The sequence below is a fragment of the Diabrotica virgifera genome, chromosome 8 (assembly GCF_917563875.1).
Source record: "Diabrotica virgifera virgifera chromosome 8, PGI_DIABVI_V3a".
Lineage (NCBI taxonomy): Eukaryota > Metazoa > Arthropoda > Insecta > Coleoptera > Chrysomelidae > Diabrotica > Diabrotica virgifera.
This window is the reverse complement of record NC_065450.1, coordinates 225,940,238-225,950,931: the sequence shown is the minus strand read 5'-3', so window position 1 is coordinate 225,950,931 and position 10,694 is coordinate 225,940,238.

Below are 10,694 nucleotides of genomic sequence, written 5' to 3'. Positions count from 1 at the left end.
TGCAAAAACCGTTCGCATGTTTTAAATAAGATTTTTGCTGATTATGTATTTTGCTAAATTATTAAACAACACCAATACAACCCACGACCATCCATTAATTTTTAACGATACACAGAAGTGTAATTTGATGACAAGTTTTAATTTGATCTACGTTGTCGATAAATAATTTAATTAATATTTATAAGAGTGGGGCAACAGTATCAGGAATTCGAAAACGTTAATGCCCTTTCCACCCGTTACAACTTATGCACTGTTGTCTTTGTTAAGAATCGTGCAGCTTGTCTGGAAATTGGCTTCTCTAATTATCTTTTCTAGTACTAAGTTGAATAAATCTGTTGACAGGGGGTCTCCTTATTTTAGTCATCTATTGACGTTAAACTGATTTGAAAAACTTCCTTCTATTAGATATGACTTTAAGTAGACTACCATGACTTTTAAGGAAATATAAAGTAACTAAATAAAAACTGTCTAGATTTGTTTTTAATCTTAAGCATTAACATTGCTCCTTTGTTATGAATGTATATATAGGTTTTTCCGAATAAATAATGATAAAATCTATATTGGTACAGGTAATGTATTTGTACTACGTAAAATAATTACGTGGTGTACAAATATCATTTTTGTTTCGAATATAAAAAGTGAAAAGAAGACTTTTTCACTTATCAAAAATCAGGCATGTCTATTGTTGTATATAATATATTTGTGCTGTATAGCATAACTTGTATTCTAGGATTCAATTGTAAAATTTTACCCATAAAAAACGAAAAATATGAAAAAGTAACTGATTTCGTTACAAAATATTTAAGTAGAGAATCTTTGACATTAATACACAATACAGAAAACTTAGACGAAATATTTAGTTCCATAGATATACCACAACGAATAATCACAAATGTATCGATGGTAGAAGAAGTAATACAAGCTTTTGGAGACTTTGTTTTCATTGATAACACTGTAGAAAGTTTTGCCAATACTCTAAAAGTGTTCAATCAGTCTAATAAATGGCACAGTACCTCCAAATTTCTGATTTTATTTAAGAACTTGACCAAAATGGAGATGAAAGATGTGTTTGCAAAGTTATGGAGGGTTAATATATACAACGCAGTAGTCTCTATAGACTTGATAACATTTTTTACTTGGTTTCCGTATTCCAAAGAAAATAAATGCGGTACAAGTTTTAATTTAGCTAATGTAACAACTGATCCGTATACAGGGAAGGTTCCAAACAAATTGGAGTCTTGTCAGTTTAATATTATAATTGCCCCCTACAAATTGTTATTCAATGAGACCACCAGAAGTGGTTTTCTAGCTGAAGTCTCTAATGCTATTGGGAAAAAGCTTAATCTAGACATGAACATCGTTAACGTTCCTGACTACATCGAGGGTTTGACCGTATATGGCACTTACGATCTATTTGTGTACGACATGGAAACTTACAACATAGATGCTGGCTTTTTAGGATTATTACATTATCAACATGTTCCCAATTATCAATCTGAATATAGTAGATCAAGTATTGTAAACTATTTATACCTCATATGCCCAGCTAGAGAACCAATAGAGCCTAATATGATTATGTTGTTCTCATACACCCTGTATCTTCCTATTGGTGCTGTATTACTAATGACAATATTATTGTGGCAGATACCATGTAAACTACAGTTGGAAGAAACAATATTTCTAGTTTATAAACTGTTTATTACTCTTAGTATGGATCTCCGTAAAGTAAGCAATGCTAAAACCACAATATATTTGTCTCTCTTCTTGTGGTTTTCGTACCACATCTCTACTTTTTATCAAACTAAACTAAGCGCAATTTTAACAAGTCCAAGTCTAACACCGAAAATGAAGACACTAGATCAATTTCTTAAATCAAAATACCCCCTGGTGGGTGACCATGCTTTGCCGACATTTTTGACACATAGAGACGAAGACACTGTTAAAAAGATACGACAAAAGCTTATAGGTTTCGTCGACATTGTGGATGATGTAGCGAAATTTCTTAAAGGACCAAAGTATGGGTTTGCTCCATCCAGTCATATTTTACGAATGATTAAGAACGTTGAGGATCTTGAGGTTCTGTATGACGATCCAGTATGTATTATATTGATTATTTTATTAACCTTCGTAAACCCAAGATTTTTTTAATGTGTAGGGGGGATCAGTAGAAGCTTTAGTCCAAGTTTTTGGGGTAGCCACCCTTGTCCCCCGGCCACCATCTTGGAAGAGGGGTGCAAAGGGGTTTCGCGCTATATCTCGTAAACTACCAACCCTACGGAAAATCTAATAAAACATAAAATATAGCAAATTAAATTTTATACAATTTTATTTGTACATATTACTTTTTATCTTCATGTGACCAACAAAAAAGATATAAACAAAAATAAGTAAACAATTTTTAACAAGTTTATTTTGGAGGGTATAACTTTTTTTCAGTTCATTTTACCATAAAATGACATTATAGCAATTTTGTAGAGGATATTTCAGCAAACAATTTCCACCATAAAGATGTTTAATTTTAAAAATAATAATAATAATAATAATAATAATAATAATAAAAAAAAGACTTCTCGGAAAAATTGAATTACTGCGTAGGGATATTGGTCAAGTCACAGAATATATAAGAGGTGTAACAAGTAGAAAAGTCATTAAGAGAGCTGAAGAAATAATGCGGATCACTGCAAGACACTCGAGATACGATCCAGAAAATAACACAGCCCAACAGTGTCTGGATACATTAAAACAAAAACTCTCCGTCTATTCAGGACGATTAAGAAGGTATAAAGTTAGTAACAACCGAAAATGTGACAATGCACTTTTTGAGAACTCTGAGAAGGCGTTTTACCGAAAACTCAATTCCACCGTAGAAAGTGTCGACAAGTCTTACCCAAGCCAAGAAGAAATTCATGAGTTTTGGGGAAATCAACTTTCCACGCCAGCTGCTTTTAACAACAATGCTGGCTGGATAGAAGATACGACGCACAACTGTCACCACTACGTCACTGCTAACTACGAACCATTCACGACTGAAGAAGTCTCAAATGTCATCAAAGAGCTTCATAACTGGAAATCTCCTGGACCAGACGGAGTTCAGAACTTCTGGCTTAAAAAGTTTTGGAGTATTCATGAGTGCTTATCAACGTTAATTAATCATGTTATTTCTAATCCGCAGGAATTACCATCATTTCTAACTCAGGGAACTACTTATTTAATACCCAAGGATCAAAATAACACCCAAGATCCATCCAAGTACCGCCCAATTACTTGTCTTCCAACTTTGTATAAATTGGTCACATCCTGTGTAACCCGGCGTATCTACCAACACTGTGCTCTAAACGATATCATAGAGCCTCAACAGAAAGGATGCGCTAAGGGTTCCATGGGCTGCAAAGAACAGCTTATCATCGATTCAGTCATTTCTAACCAGGCATTCACTAAAAAAAGGAACCTTTTTACTGCTTTTATTGACTATAAAAAGGCCTTTGATTCAGTACCGCATGAATGGCTAATAGATATTTTGAAAATATACAAAGTCGATGATAACATAGTGACCTTTTTAAGGCATATAATGAGAGATTGGAAGACTAAAATTCACCTCCAAATACCTGGTGAAAAAAATATTGAAACCGAAAATATCGCAATCAACCGGGGCCTGTTTCAAGGAGACTCGTTGAGTCCACTGTGGTTCTGTTTAGCTTTGAACCCCCTTTCCCAGCTATTAAACTCCACTGACTCAGGTTTTAGCATTAAAAGCAATAATACTGTGGTAGCGAAGCTCAATCATCTGTTGTATATGGATGATTTGAAATTAATGGCTTCCACTCGAGAACACCTAGAAGAGATGCTAAAAACTGTAGAAACATTTTCTAATGATATTAGTATGCAGTTCGGTCTAGACAAGTGCCGTGTTTTGAATATAGTCAGAGGAAAGGTACAGCCCGGTGGATTCGATATGCAAAATGGCCAGAACATCGAGGCCATGGGCGACAACGATATGTACAAATATCTTGGAGTAAAGCAGGCGCGGAAAATTGACCATAAGCAAATGAAAACTGAGATAACTACTGAGTTTATAAGAAGAGTAAAACAGCTGCTTCGTTCACAGCTTAACAGTAAAAATTTGTTTAAGGCACTAAACACCTACGCTTGTTCCGCGCTTAGCTATTCATTTGGTATTGTTAAGTGGACAAAAACGGATATAGAAAATCTTCAGCGAAAAGTACGAACACACCTCACAAAGGCACAAAAACACCACCCTAAAAGTGCAGTAGAACGAACGACATTACCCCGGTATTTAGGAGGAAGAGGACTTATGGATATAGGTGAGCAATTAGATAAACAGATTGCTAATTTAAGAACTTATTTTCATATGCAGGCTGAGACATCTACTCTACACCGCGCAATTTGCGCAGTAGATGACACAACACCGATCAAACTGAGGGAACCAGAAATGCGCATAAACCACCTTACTAAGGATGAAAAACTGCGCACCTGGATGGGTAAACCTCTGCACGGGCGACATCCCAATGAGGTTAGCCAAGACTATGTCGACAATACAGCGTCGAACTATTGGTTGACATCAGGAAAGATGTTCCCTGAAACGGAGGGTTCATTACTGGCCATTCAGGATCAGGTTATACCAACCAGAAATTACCTGAAATATATCGTCAAAGACCCTCAGGTTCAAAACGACAGATGCCGATATGGATGTCAAGCCCAAGAAACCATCCAACATATTACAGGGGGCTGCCAGGCATTTGCTGCAACTGAATACAAGGAACGGCATGACGCAGTGGGAAAAATCCTTCATCAAGAGATAGCTAACAAGCTTGGACTTCTCCAAACGGACCATCTTCCATATTATCAATACGTCCCTGAGAGTATGCTTGAGGATGGCAACTACAAGCTATACTGGGACCGCAGTGTGCTCACAGACCAAACAGTGGCACATAATAGACCAGATCTCGTACTAGTTAATAAATTAACAAGACAAACAACACTAATTGATGTGGCGATACCTAACAACAATAATCTACGTAGTAAATTTACTGAAAAGATCGCCAAGTATAGAGATCTGGAAATTCAAATACGGAGACAATGGAGAATGCAAAGTACCCAGACGATACCTATTGTTATGTCTACTACTGGAGTCATTCCGAAGACCCTCCTCGAAAGCATAAAAAAGCTGGGTCTCAATGAACATATTTATAAGACCATGCAGAAAGCTGTACTACTTGCGACGGCCAGAAGTGTAAGAAAATTTTTGGGAGATACACCTGCATTCCAAGTCACCTAGGGCGCGATAACACGGAAAGAGTCCCACCAGAGCTCAATCCTTTTGATACCGTAGGTATCTGGGATGAGTCAATTTTCCCCTCAGAGGGAGTGTGAGCCGTATGGCTAAATCTGGATAATAATAATAATAATAAATTATGGTTTTGCTTGTTTTCGATTTAGAGGGTTGCACACCAGATAGACAGGCTCTGTTTCTACCATTTCAGGCGTCCTCAGTAGCTTTCGTTAGTGTGCCTACCTCTGGACCGAAAAACAGCTCTACCATCATTTTAAAGGGAATCTGAAAAATAATTCAAATTTCCCATCAGACGCGATACAGCGACATCTACTAACAAATTGAAGAATCTCAGATGCAGGATCCACCAATTTAATAAGAAATGAAGTAAAAGTCAGACTTACTCTCAATCTTTATTATAACTTCCGACGACCGGTTTCGCTCTTTAAAATTTGTAGAGCATCTTCAGGTCAAAGGTAACAAATTACAAAATGCTACAAATAAAAACCAGAATTAGGACATTGTCTGGTTGTAAAAGATGCTAAAGATCCATATGATCAAACCAATGTTGAATAACATACATAAAAGTAGCGAAATAACATACCAATGCACATGCAAGCATTCATGGGGGTGGTGGTACAAAACTTCCCTCAAACGCAACAACATGCGCAGAAGTATGCTATATATAATCATGCAATCATAACGTGTCGTACTTACATTCGGATACAAGGTGCTATCAACTCAGTTTTCATTATCATGATGTTTCTTTTAAAGTTATGTTAACGTAGTAATAGACGGACGATGCAGCAAAGGTAAACAAATCTATGGGACTTAGGAGTTCTTGAGGGTGATGAGATAGTTGGTGTAAGTTAACCAGCAAATCTATGTCTGTTATTATGTTTGTGTAAATCAAATTAGTGAATGACTTATTTACAATTTTAATGTGTGTTGATTTTAAAGATTTTGTTTTTATTTTATTTTAATTTTATTTATATTTATATATATATTAAAGAATTCTATTTATTATTAATGTCAGATTGACAACGTTTGGATCGTAAATGTATTGAGTAATTATTGTGTATGTTAGAACTTGATTGTGCAGTTGCAAACTGATTATTTAAGATCAATACCTGATCTGTGACGTGTACTGCTCGTGTGGGACTATTGTTCTAATAAGAGTAGGGTGATCGAAAGCTTTTAAATTGTAGTTAAAATGCCATATCGGCAGTCATATAATAAATAGCAATACAAAGTAAAAAAGGTGGATTTAAATAAAAATTAAAACAGCAGTTGTTATTTCCGCTCCAAGATATTTGAAGTGATTCACCCGTTCCACAGTTTTGGAGTCAATTTCTAATTTGCATCTTATCGGTTCTTTGGAAATTACTAGGCACTAAGTCTTTTCGGTGTTGATGAGCATATTTAGTTCTTTAGCTTTAGTATTAAATGCATGCAGTAGCCTTTGGATATTGTCTTCAGAATCGGCGATAAGGACAGCATCGTCAGCGTTTCAAACAACTAAGCTTATTTTTGTAGTAAAAAACATACTAACAATTTTTTTAAATTATTTCATAATTACACCTCCTATATTTCAGCTAACAGCGTTGAGTATCCACCTACTGTTTAAAAAGAACCATCCACTGTTCCATAAAGTAGATCGTTTGATTCAATCGTTCCAGGAAGCAGGACTAATGGAGAAATGGTTCCTAGAGGTCTCGTTTGACAACGAAAAATTCGAATACGTGATTGACAGATCTCTTGTACATAAGCTTTCACTGAAAACAATGCAGAGCTGTTTTTTGTTTTTATGTTGTGGTTTATCTAGTTCTTTTATTGCATTTGTGGTAGAATTAGTGTTAAAGTATAACAAATAGTGAACTGACTACCATAGTGTAAAAATATTTAAGTTATGTACAGAGATAGTGAGAGGAATTCGATATAGACAACTACAACTCTGATACTTAAAGGCAAAATAGAGGGCCGTACAAGTGTAGAAAGAAAAGATGTTGCATGGGCGATACTCTTTACCTTTGTAGGCCCAGAAGGTGAAGTCGTAGCTACTGCCCCGTCGACATTTATGAGACGTATTATGAAGCCATATTTTACAAAATTTTATTGAAATATCCCACTTCTGACACCAATGTAAAGATTTTAACACTTCTAATTTATTAATGAATTATATTTTTATTTTAAACAATTAGAATAATTGAAATAAAAATAATAAACAGTATTTTAAATCCAAGACTTTTCGTTAAGAAACTGCTTTCTGGCTGCATCCTGTATCTCCGGCTTTTACAATATATAAGCACAAGAGACGACGAATATAGAAAAAAGCAAATAAAGGACACTTTGACCACGCGTTTACCTTCTTTTCGTCTAGGAAAAGGACCGAAAGACAGTTTTAGGTAGTCAACTCTGAGTAAAGAAAAAGATAAAGGCAGTTTTTGTTTTTATTTGATTCAGAGTTAGACCACCATCTCCATATAGCTATTTCAGCATCTATGCATCCTCAGCGAAGTTATGCAATCACAACTCTGAAACACATATCAACAATCCTGCCTTGTGCGTTGATATTTGTTTCAGAGTTATGACTGCATAGCTTCACTGAGGATGCATATATGCTGAAATAGCTATATGGAGATGGTGGTACAAGTCTGAATCAAATAAAAACAAAAACTGCCTTTATCTTTTTCATCTTTACTCAGATTTGACTACCTGAAACTGTCTTTCGGTCCTTTTCCTAGACGAAAAGAAGGTAAATACGTGGCCAAAGTGTCCTTTATTTGCTTTCTTCTATATTCGTCGTCTCTTGTGCTTATATATTGTAAAAGCCGGAGATACAGGAAGCAGCCAGAAAGCAGTTTCTTAACGAAAAGTCTTGGATTTAAAATATTGTTTATTATTTTTACTTAAATTATTCTAATTGTATAAAAGTAGTTAACTTTTTATCTAGGGCTTTTCGTCTTCCTCGTATTACGAGAGATGTCGCTGTTTTGCGTCTCAAAAGGTGGAATCATTGAATCACGATGTTTTCCCTTAAATAGGCAGGATTGTTGATATTTGTTTCAGAGTTGTGACTGCATAGCTTCAGTGAGGATGCATAGATGCTGAAACAGCTATATGGAGATGGTGGTCCAACTCTGAATCAAATAAAAACAAAAACTGCCTTTATCTTTATCATTTTTATTTTAATTTATAGTTAAGATAAAGCCGAGGTGATGAGAAGGACACTTGAAAGAGAGTGCATACTGAATTATCACCAAGACGAAGATATAGATTTTATCGAAGAAGTCGAAGAAACAGAACTAGAAACGCCCGAAGAACAAGAAGAAATAATAAATCCCACATCACCAAGAGAAATAAGTGAACTTATTCGAAAAAATTCACCAAATAAAGCACCTGGTCCAGACGAAATCACTAACAGAGCTCTGAAGTATCTTCCCTCGAAAGCAGTTGTGTATTTGACAAATATAACAAACGCAATACTAAGATACAGGCTCTTCCCAAATCGATATGAGGAAGCCCATGTAATTATGATACCCAAGCCAGGAAAGAACCACATATTTCCGCAAAATTACAGGCCGATTAGCTTACTTCCAGCAGTCAGTAAGATAGTGGAGCGAGTCATCCAAACCAGGCTCCAATCAGAGACAGACAGGCTAGGCATAATCCCAGAAGCACAATTTGGATTCAGAGCTCAACATTCCAGCGAACATCAAATATTAAGACTTACCGAATATATAGTAGATGGATTCAATGACCAACAATATACGGGAGCAGCCTTTCTGGATGTAAGCAAAGCCTTTGATAGAGTGTGGCATGAAGGACTGACATACAAAATGAGAGATTATGGATACAGCGGGGCCATGACGAAACTCATCTCCTCGTACCTAAGCGACCGGAAGTTTAGGGTCCGGATAGGACCAGTTCTGTCAGAACACGGAATGCCGGAAGCGGAGTACCACAGGGGGCAGTTTTATCACCCCTTCTGTATAGCATATATACAGCAGATGTTCCAAGAACACCCGGGACATTGATCAGCCTTTATGCAGACGACACTGCAATTGCTGCAAAACACATGAACCTAGAAATAGCTGTAAGAAATCTACAGACGGCATTGGATACAATAGAAGAATGGAGTATCCAATGGAAAATAGCAATAAATACAGATAAGACCCAAGCGGTTATCTTCAAAAAGAGAAGAGATAACCCAGAACAACAGCTAACATTGCAAGACAGACCCATCGAATGGCAAAACAAAGCTAAATATTTAGGAGTCACAATGGACCAAGGTCTAACATTCACATCACATGTCAACGCAACAGTCCAGAAAACAGCAGCGGCCAGAGCGGCAATAAGAGGACTTACAGGAAGAAGAAGCAAATTGGCTATGAAAACAAAATTAAGACATAAATAGCATTATACTGCCAATAATAACATACGCATCTCTTGCATGGGGTCACACGAGTCAAAGTAACAAAAAGAAGATACAAGCGGCACACAACAACTGCCTCAGAGAAGCTGCAAACGTGCCGAGATATGTCGCCGAACGGTTCTTATTTAGAGACCTAAAACAAATAAGAGTACTGGATATTATGGAGGAAACAGCCAGAACAAAATTTGCTGAGCTAGAAGACCACCCAAACCGGATCCTGCAAGAGATATTAAGGTATGATGTGTACCATAGATGGAAACACAGGAGACCCAAACAGCAAATATTAGTTAATATATAATAAAGGCTAGATAATCGTAGCTCTATCAAAAGAAAACAACTTGCTCACCTTTGGCATCTCATTATATTTATTAATGTTGATTTTTATACGTTTCAGACATCCCTCAAAAAAAATATACAAAAACTTCAAAACGGCTTCAGCCACGAAACAAATCAATAAAATATTAACAATAGGCGAAAGCCACAAAAAAATATTAGTAACAAAACCCAAAAAACGGGCATGAGGGGCCCACATCCTCGAGCGCCGAGTCACCGAACTGGACATAACCCAGAGCGGGGACTCGGCGCCCGAGCAAGCAAAACAGATCGAAGATAAGTCACTAGAGATAGCGGGAATAGAGCGCCTCACGCTGGCCTGCATTGATCGGGGTAGGATTTCATATGGGAGTCCGTGTACCCAAGACTCCCATATGATAAGCACTTTGCTGATTGACAGCCCCTATAGCGCATCAGAGTGCTATCGGGGGGTAAGTGGATGGTCTAGAGCATTGAAGCGGGGTGGAGTGATTCCTGTTTACGGGAGTTAATCCTCCTCGCCCCAATGAATTGTATCACCCGAATGTCATTCTCTAGGGGTGAGCAAGTCTCTCAGGCTGGGTTAAATCACTATGCTTGCTTGCTTGCTTTAGTAATAGTAGTAATATAAAATATAGTAATATTCTTTATATATTT